A 9,815-nucleotide genomic window follows, 5' to 3' on the forward strand; every position below is an offset into this window, starting at 1 on the left:
ATGACCTCAACGGTTGGATAAGATCCAATGGGGTAGAAGACCTCCTTTATATAGTGGGGTAACGAATCCCACCGTTACCCCCACTCACAGCCCGACCAGAGCGGTACTACTGCTCCCAAAACGTCCGAGGGAGCGGTACTACCACTCGGGAGCGATAGTAAAAAATTGCTACCTCTCCAAGGCCGGTAGTACCGCTGGCACCAAGAGGGTACTACCGCTGGATACTGAAACTACTATAACGTTCGCATACGAACTCCGAATCAAGAAAACTCAAGCTTGTTGAATTCACAATGACAAGAGCTATCCTACAGTGACATGAAAATCTTAAGAACATGTAGTTATGAAAATCCTAATGATATAGAGATGAGATACCTCTATAAATGAAGAACCGGCAAAAACTTCCAACATCGAAAACATCATAGAAATGCATATGGACTCCGTTTTTGAAGAACTCGAGGTTGTCATGAAGATGACCATAAGCTCTAAAACTCACAAAGAGAAACACCAAATAATAACCAAGAAATATGATGCAAGGATGCAAATGGTTTGATCTCTCAATGAACGATACAATCAAGCTACTCACTTGAGAGCTCCCCTTGACAGTACGAAATCTATCCTAAAATAGAGAACCTATCAAGGGCAAACCTATACCTTGCACCTAGTCCTCTTGAGCTAGATGATGATGATCTTGGGTTCCTCAAGATGGACCACCTTTCTTGATTGCGTTGGTTTGATGAAGACCAATTTATTTCTCCCCATACTCACTATGGGCGAGCAACTCTTCACCACATCTTCACAAGTCCTTTGCCACCACAATGGACGACAAGCTTCAAGCATGATATCTTCGTGATGCTCCACTTGAACTTGCACACCGCAATCTTGATGGCGATCATCACTTGATGTCATCCTTTATAGGTTGAATGAGATCTTCCTCTTGACGCAAACACATGGAAACACAACTAACCCAACATAGAACTCTCACGAGGACAATGTGTTAGTACACAAAAGCGTTATGGACAATCCTTACCATACCATGTGATCACTTGATCCCTCTCGGTACATCTTGTACACTTTGTGTGTTGATCATCTTGATTTACTCTTTGCTTAGTCTTGATCAACCTTGTGTCTTTATGAACAATCTTTGGATAATACCTCGAATACTACCTTGGTCATCATATAAACTCCTTGAAACCAACAGATGGACTTCAAGAAGTGCATATGGACAAATCCTTCAGATATAACTTAGGACAACCATTAGTCCATAGGGATTGTCATCAATTACCAAAACCACATATGGAGAAATATGCTCTAACATCAGCTATATATCAGCAAGACCTATGTCGCTATCATAGCCGTTGGGTTAAGAGCAGGACTTTTGAGGAGGGTGACTTAGTGCTTCGATTGATTCAAGATCATACATGCATGCATAAGATTTCACCACCTTGGGAGGGTCCTTTTGTCATCAGTAAGAATCTCCACAATGGTTCATATGAGCTGGTGGACCTCCGGCCCGATTCACGCACTTCTCAGGAAGATACAACCTGGCCTTGGAACATTTCCCACCTTCGGCCTTACTACACTTAGCGCAAGTGGCTCATTGATAACGTACCTCCTCGAACGCTTGTACATACCCTTTTTTGTTTAATATAATAAACCCGACACCCACGAAATTCGGGGTTTCTACCATTTTAGCCTATATAATGAGCATGAGTCTTTATTATTTCACCTAAGCTGCCCAAGAGGATGAGTCGCTGTACGGCGGTCATTCAAACATGGACGCTATTAGTATCAAAGAGGATGAGCCTCCATGTTGCGACCGTTAAAACATAGGTACTAAAAGGCCAAAGAGGACATGTTGTCACATTGCCTGGTTCAAACATATGCGCCAATTGTGGTCAGGAGTATCAAGTTAGCTTATTTGGGGCCTACTAGTCCCCAGATTGTTTGGTAGTAATAGCATTGTCTTCTGCAATCCTATGCTAGGATTTTCCCTGATCATGGGTCACTTGGGGGCTTCCAACTCACTGAGTTTAGCTTTCTCGCCCTCTTGGTGTGTGAAAAATCACCGCTTTACGATGGTTTGACCTGACTGTATGTTTGTACGACTCCCCTTATTGGCCCCGTGTACTCTTGGCGAGTCAATCCATTGTGGACCCTGAACTTGCCAAGGTTAAAACATCAAGTGTGTCGTGTGAGAGCCGACATATGGAAAATGGAGAAACCATTGGTTCATGTAACCCGCTTCACTGAAGCATGACGTGAGCCTGATGAGCAAGTCTAAATCGCCGAGTCTCATTGAGCTGGTGTATCATAATTCATGTGGGTTATTACACCCGCCCAATTAAGGGTAAGACTAGAGCCTTGCAAGCCTGTCTTCTTACCAAGTCTCACTGAGCTGGCTTATTGATATTGTTAAGTTTTACCTTGATTTATTTCACGGATGAACCCATACCTATTACCGGCTCACAAGGAGCGTCCGGGTTATGCAGTTTTTTTCCAATGAAGGCGGGCCATACAGCTCACACCCCGCGATGGCGAGTTATGAAGTTCTAATCCTATTATGGATACATGGTCTCCAAAACAAAGGTGTAAAAGAAGAAGCACCATTTGATTCATACAAGACTTCTTTGAATAACTTAAAGCTGGAAGAGAGAGTTTAAAACATGCGCGAAGGCATGGCACAAACATTCAATTTGGTGCAATTCGAAAATATTACAAGGCTACATGGAGCTCAGGAATTTTAAACAATAGTTTCTCAAGACTTAGCAATATAACCCGGATATTGATTCATCCGGGTTAACTTCAAGCCAATTTCTTATTTAAGCCGCGGCCGATTCACCTTGCGTCGAGCTTTTTGGTTCGTGGATCTGAAGATTGCCCACATCCCAGTTGCAATGGATTAAGGCGTGGAATTTAGCTTCTTCATTCAAGATGCGTGACGGGTCAACATTAGGGGCAAAGAGATGCTTACGACGTTGAGGAGTTAGATCCACCGGTTCAAACGTGGGTGGCCAAACTCGTGTGTTGTTGTCGTCATAAGCCGCCTCGTATGTCCTCAGGTCTACACCTTCAGCCAGATGACTATCCACCACTCGAGATGCCTTCATGCATTTGGCGTAGTCTTCTTGTGTAAAATCCGCCCCGTCATCTTTGAGTTCAGGAAACCCGCCAGCTATCTCTTCCAGGTTAAGTTTCAGCGTGTAAGTCAACGCTCGACTCAATGTAGTTATTGCCCCTTTCCAGGCGGCCGATTTCTTCAACTCTTCAATTTGCTTAGGGATCGCTGAAAGATGCCTCAACACACGATTGATTAATTTGACCGAGTCTTTCTCCCCCATGATGGCTTTGATAGTGAACAAACACCTAACATATAATTGTTCTGTTAAGGTGTACAAAGCTTTCAGTTTTAGCAAGCTGTTGTCTTTAAGGTTGCGAGTTCGAAGGCCTCCAAATAATTTAAACATATAAATCGCCCGGCGGGTCTCTTCTAGAAAGATTGGGCACAAATTCATCAGCTAATGCTTATTGAAGACAGCCGAGGCCATCTATGATATATGTTGCTTCAGACCAGTCAGTTCCTCAGTAATTGGCTTCAATTGGCCTTCAGCGTCTTCGGCACGCTTCACCAAGGCGACTCTTTCAGCCTCGGAAGAATCCTTATATGCTTTGAGACCAGCTTTTATTTTTTCAATCTCTTCATAGGTGGTCCGAAGTTTTTCATCAGCTAGGGCTCGGGCGTCTTGTTGCTGCACCAGATTCTTCCTCATACTGCCTAATTCTGAGTCGGCCGTTTTCTAAGCGTCCTGCACAAATCAAGTGATCAGATGGATATTCGTCAAATCTAAGATGCCAACACGGTGTATAAAGTTACTTCCGCGAAATGCAAAGAAGAATTGTTATAAGTCTCAAGCAGATTGCAAGCAATATACTTGACACTTGGGGGCTAATGTATATAAGTTTTTACACCTCCTGTGTTGTGATCAAGACCCGACTCATATTCAAGAAGATGACCCGTCCCTTGGGTCTACAGGTTGAAATCTCACAACTAAGCATGATCAAGACCCGACTCATCTTCAAGAAGATGACCCGACCCTTGGGGGCTATAGGTTGAAATCTCACAACTAAGCATGATCAATACCCGACTCATGTTCAAGAAGATGACCCCGTCCTTGGGGGCTATAGGTTGAAATCTTACAACTAAGCATCATCAAGACCCAACTCATCTTCACAAAGATTACTCGGCCCTTGGGGGCTACCACATGCTTCATTTATATTTCAGTTTCATCAATACCCGACTCATCTTCAAGAAGATGACCCGGCCCTTGGGCGCTACATAGGGGTATATTTAATACAAAGTTAAGTTGACCATACCTCGTATCTCCTTTTCATAATACCAACTAGTCTAGCCTCCATATCCCGGCTGGTGGAGAGGCGGCTTAGATAACCAGAATGCAGTTCTTCGAAACTAACTTTTTCGATATTGGGAAGCTCAAGCTTAGTCTTCCCTTTTTCCTAGTTCAGGCGCCGCATCCTTAGTGGTGTGCTTGGCCAACACATTGAAGACACGCGTTATACAACCCATCCTAGTGATAACAACCCTCTCTTCATGGGAAGCACTGTCTTTGGCTGCTTTCACAGGACTGGGCGGGTCAGGATTGGCCTTTGGGCCAGTCTCCATGGCTACATAATCAGTACTTGATACGTCCCAAATGTATCTATAATTTCTGCTTGTTCCATGATCTTTTGGGTGACATTGTTATATGTTTTGCTACACTTTTATATAATTTTACACATATTAGGACTAACCTACTAACTCAGTGCATCCAGTGCCAGTTTCTGTGTGCTAATGTCTATTTTGCAGGGGCTTTGACCCAATTTTTCGAAGCCCGAATAGTTCGAGAAAAAATATATATAAATAAGCAAAACAGAAGCTTCCGGATCATCGAATATGGGCCAGAGGGGGTCCATGGGCCTCCCAGGCGACCTGCTGGCGCGGCTAGGCCCTAGGCCACGCCAGGAGGCCGCCTGGGTGGGTCCCACCCCCTCCGGTGCCCTCCTTTGGCCTATATTTAAAGTCCCAAGAGGAAACCCTTGAACAACTTCTGGAATCGCGAATTTCTCCATCGTTCCGCCGCCGCAGCACTTTCGAGATCAGGAGCGTTAGGAGACCTCTTCCCGGCACCCTGCGGGAGGGAGGATTCACCTCTGGGAGCTTCTCCACCGCCATGTACGCTTCCCGGACGTGCCGTGAGTAGTCCTCCTTGGACCATGAGTCCATGACCAGTATTTATGTGATGTCTTCTCTCCAATCTTGTGCTTTAATGGTTAGTCGTTGTGAGCTTCCCTACATGATCAAGGCATCTATGTAATTCTCTTCCTATTGCTATGCTCAGTTTGTTGGGATCTGATGGATCATGAGATTATGTTTAGATTGTTATGAGTTATATATTTGATTGTCCTTTTATATTACGTTCCTTAGTGATTTATGCATGTTCTCCGTTGCTATTTATTGCTTTGGCCGAGTAGTAGATTGTAACTCCAAGAGGGAGCGTTATGCATGATTGTGGGTTCATGCCCCTCGATGTCTAGCTTTAGTGACAGAAACATGAGACTAGGGGATGTTCTTGTTGCCACCAGGGAGAAAACAACGGTGCTTGTGACCACGTTTGCAAGGATTGTTTACCTTACGCATAGTTCGTTAATGTAGTTGTCCGTTGCTTTGAGTTTACACTTTGGGTGGGGCTCGCAACTTAATACCGGCGAGATTATCTGGATAGATATCTCAAGGTGGATGATTAGTAAGTAGATGCTGATGAATAAATGGTCTACTTGTCCTAGCGTACGGCCCATTACTATTGAACCTCTAACTATCAAGTAGCATAATTAGCATTGCGGTGCGATCATAATTCTGTCAATTGCCCAACTGTGATTTGTTTACCCAAGCACAGTTGTTTACCGTATTTTGGGAGAGATACATCACTAGTGAACATCATGTGACTCCGGTCCATATCACCATCATTGTTTGCACCTCCATCATTTACCGCTTTCACTTACTTTTCCGGTGCAATCACTATTACTTCCCCGCTTGTGTTTTGATCCTTTGAAAACTACAAGGCCGGAGAGATTGACAACCTCTCTGTACTCGTTGGGAGCAAAGTTATTTGTTGTGTGTGCAGGTCCATGTCTTCTGCTAGCACCAGGATGGAAGACACCTACTTGTTGAGCCTAGGGGTCTTCCTGGTTTGATAAACCTTACAGTCTACGTGTAAGGGAAATCTGCTGCTGACTACATCTCCACCTTCCACTTGGGGTAACCAACAAGGGGCGAGAAGCATATCCATCTACTCATCATCAGTACTTGCTAGCTCAGCGTGAATATCAACAGGGTCACAACACGTGTCTTGATGAACTTTAGGGAGATCAGCATGCGCATCAATAGAGTCAATATGAGTCTTAGGAATAACAGTTTCCTGACTTTTCTTCTCCGGCGCACTAAGATTGGTTGATGACCCACCAATTTTATTCTTTTGGCATTGGCCCTATAAATCAAGGTTAAGCTATATGCAAAGACTAAAAGTACTAAACAGTGTTGAATGCAAGAAGTAGAAGTTACCCTGGATTGACAATGAGTGGTGGCAGCTTTGAAATAGGTGAGTGGCCTAAATAAGGTGGTGACTCCTGATAGATTGAATCAAAAGATTAGAGTGGGTGTTGAAAAAGGCCGGTTTTTGGAAAAGAAATAGTTAGATTGTGAGGTACCTCATTCCGACGTTTACGAGTGGCAGACTTTCCACGCAAGACTGTCACAAGATCACCTGAAGCACTGCGGGTCTAGCATCTTGGTGTATAAAGAATTTTCTTCAAAAGGAAACTAGGATCCAAATAAGCCTCCGGATGAGACATAGGTATTTTCTTAATGACTCGCCTTGGTGATCTTCGAAATGAGTTTTTTGAGTCGGAAGAGATAGAGATTACCTCAACACGTTCATCCTGGTTAGCTTCTCCATCATCCTGTGACTGCAGGAGTGTGAGCAAGTTTAATTTAAAGACAATTTTAATGTAACAGTGCTACCTTAGATTGTACGTCAACGCTTTGTGACTCTCCCATAACCGATGAATCCTCAATGGCCACCTTCTTCTTCTTTGTGCTGGGGGCGGCTTTGGTCTTCTTGGCAGCAACTTTCTGTTGTTTCTGTTTCCAAAATGCCAAATCTGCCTGCAGAAATATTGACAAGTAAAAGCAAGTTGCGAACAATGAACAAAATTATAAGCGGAGTAAGAGATGTTAAAGATTATTACCTCAGGAGCCGGGTCTTGAGTATAGAATGGCTTCAGGCCAATCTTATGGCAAACTTCTTTCGGTTCACCCAGCAGCTTCTTCACAATCTTATTGACATCATTTGAGTCGAGGGTGATGTTGTTGAAGCGTTGCATGTTGTTCAAGTCCCCGTCATATTCGCACATCAAGGCACCGCGGTGAATTAGGGCCATGATCTGCCAATGAACCCAACACCGGGTCTAATCAGTTCCAGTTAAACCATTGACTGTCAGAGCTATGAGCTTGGGCCATACGAAGGCGATTTGGGCATGCTCTTTAGAAGTTGGTGGGTCGGGTGGTTCGAAATCCATTGGAAGGTGATCTTCTGGGAAACCCGGCAAAGGATTTTCATCGACTGGGGCTGTTTTTTTTGCAATAAAACCAATTCTTACCCCAACCTTTCGGGTGACTAGGTAAGGTAGCATCTGGGAAACCACACTCCCTTCGTCTCTGGATTGTTGCCCCGCCAAGTTCTAAGCTGGGTCCATTGGCAAATTTTGTTTGGCGGTTGAGGTAAAAGAATTCCTTGAATAGGAGGAGAGTGGGCTCCATTCCCATGTACACTCCACAGAATACTTGGAATTGTCACAAGTTAGTTATAGAGTTAGGACCCAGGTCTTGAGAATGGAGATTGTAAAAGTGTAGAACATCTCAAAATAATTTTGACCCGCGAGGAGTAAAACCCCGTTCAAGATGATCTATGAAGACCACTACTTCTCCTTCATTGGGTTCCGGTCATTCCTCTCCAACGGCGGCTCGCCAACCAATTTCTTCTTTTGTTGATAAGGCTCCTAAAGACACATAGTGCTGGAGCACAGTGTGAGAGAGTTGAGAGGGTGCCCGGTTGCATGAGATGGGTTTGGCCCTGATGATGGATTCAATGGAAATGGGTGGCAGAGACATTTTTGGCGGGTCATTTAAAAGAGGAACAACTTATTTGGGAAGCATGGTACTCAAGCTAGAACTAGTTGGGCGGTTCTAATTTTCAGTAACAAGACAACCTCTGATATTAAGGTCGCCTCAACATGAGTCGCCGCCTAGAGGGGAAGCGATTTACATAAGCTATCAGGTTACAGTCATACTAAAGGAACCGAAAAAATTCGAAGGCAACTTACAAATGGACAAGGTTTTCTTTCTTTCTACTAAGTCCAAAACAAATAGGTTTCTACTGAAGCATCTAAAAATTCGGATCTACAAAAGGTTCAAAAAGGGAAATATTTACTAACCCTAGACAACAAGGTATGAAGCAACGATGATTCTATTAATGGATATCAAAGGCAGTCTATGTAACATTATGGGAAAAATAGGGCAGCTAAACCTACCTCCATAATACCTTGGCCTAATCTCATGAGAATAGATGAATATGGACGGTAACAGGAAGAACATATGATGAACGCTGATGAACTCCTACGAACAGCTCCGACTTAATGCATATCTAGGGATGAAGACAAGATTACCTGGAGGGTTGCTGACGGTGGCGGATATGATTAGCCGCGTCTTGATAGAGTGAGGGAGCATCGTTTTCCTCGAAAGATATCGACTGGCAGAGAATAGCGGCGGGAACAATGGCGTGACGAGCAGAGGTGCGCACGAGCAAGAAGACAAGGGGAAGAGGGTAAAAATGAAAGACCCCTCGCAAGTATTTAAAGGCATAGGTTGAAGTGTGACTAGCAGGCGCGGGAATCAAGGGGGCACAGTAAATTTCGGAGTTATGGGCGCCTTGATTCTTGGGCCGAACGGATATACCTAGAGGCCGTTATGATGGCATCACTGAATCCCTATAATTTCTGGGCAGGTGATGTAACTGATGAGCGGAAAAGCAAGATAGAAGATGAGCCGCCGAGGTCAAAAATGAAGGACATTGACATGAATAAATTCAAATCAATCTGGGCCTAATGTTGGGGATATAACCACGCTGTATAACCCGCCCCATTGGGTCGGGTCACTATTATGGAGGCTCAACAATGTCGTCAAGATGAACCTTGATGGGCCAGACTGAATACGTGAGGTGGGTAACTAAGATGGACCCGTTAGAAGCCCATGACATGAAGATGGTGATTCAAGTCCCACAAGGTGGGAGGTTAACAGGAGTTTCCTTACTTAAGGAGCAAGTCAAGTTAGATACATGTCAGGTCACGAATCATAGTGTGACCCGGATTCTTGTAAACCTAGGGTCTCGACCTGTATATAAAGGCGAGTCTCTAGGGCCAATAGGGTTAAGTTACAATCAATTGATGGCTAGGTTAAGAGAATCCGCTCCCTTGTAATCGATTTCATCATCGATACACACAAAGCAGGACGTAGGCTTATACCTCCATCGGAGGGGCCGAACCTGGGTAAACTCGTCTCTCGTTCCCGATCAACCCCTTTGCGTCACCACATAGCGGCGATGGCCTCACACTCAAGTTCTCTCATGAGGACATCTGTCGCGAGAAAACCACGACACTTAGTGTTGTTCATCCACCATGAGTTTGGGGGGTGTTAGAGTACTATATAT

The sequence above is a fragment of the Hordeum vulgare genome, chromosome 4H (assembly GCF_904849725.1).
Source record: "Hordeum vulgare subsp. vulgare chromosome 4H, MorexV3_pseudomolecules_assembly, whole genome shotgun sequence".
Classification (NCBI taxonomy): Eukaryota; Viridiplantae; Streptophyta; class Magnoliopsida; order Poales; family Poaceae; genus Hordeum; species Hordeum vulgare.